Source organism: Echinops telfairi, unplaced genomic scaffold, assembly GCF_000313985.2.
Source record: "Echinops telfairi isolate 266 unplaced genomic scaffold, ASM31398v2 ScPeMD7_7469;HRSCAF=8507_0, whole genome shotgun sequence".
Taxonomy (NCBI): domain Eukaryota; kingdom Metazoa; phylum Chordata; class Mammalia; order Afrosoricida; family Tenrecidae; genus Echinops; species Echinops telfairi.
In genome coordinates, this window is record NW_022111372.1 from 31,459,732 (window position 1) to 31,460,516 (window position 785).

Genomic DNA, 785 nt, shown 5'->3' on the forward strand with positions numbered 1-785 from the left:
TTAACTATTAACAGGAAAGGGGAAAAAAAGTCTTAGGACCCTGATGTTATCCCCAAACTATTATTTTTCATTTTGTTAAGGGCACCTGAGCATCTAACTGGGGAAGGAGCAGCAGCACAGGGTGGGCCCCAGGGCAGGGGTCTTTGTGGGAAGCAGAGGGGTGGAGGGAGGGCCCTGGGTGGAAGTCAGGAGAGCAGGCTTGTGTGGACTCTGTGTCCCAGATCAGTGAGGGCCATGCTGACCTAGCTTTCTCTTTCAAAAACCATCGCATCTCTTTCAGCCTGTCACTTTGTGATGATGATGATGAATTTTTTTAAATTAAAAGATCGTTTTATTGGGGGTTCTTACAATTCTTATTACAATCTATACATCAAATGTATCAGGCCTATTTGTACATATGTTGCCGTCATTCTTTTCTAGACATTTACTTTCTTTTTTTAAATCATTTTAATGGGGGCTCATACAACTCTTATCACAATACATACATACATCAATTGTACATTCGTTACCGTCATCATTCTCAAAACATTTGCTCTCCACGTAAGCCCCTGGCATTAGCTCCTCGTTTTCCCCCTCCCACCCCACTCCCTCATGAACCTTTGATAATTTATAAATTATTATTTTGTCATGCACTGTCCGATGTCTCCATTCACCCACTTTTCTGTTGTCTGTACCCCAGGGAGGAAGTTATATGTAGATCCCTCTAATCGGTTTCCCTTTCTACCTCACCTTCCCTCCACCCTCCCGGTCTTGCCACTCTCAGCACTGGTCCTGAAGGGATCATC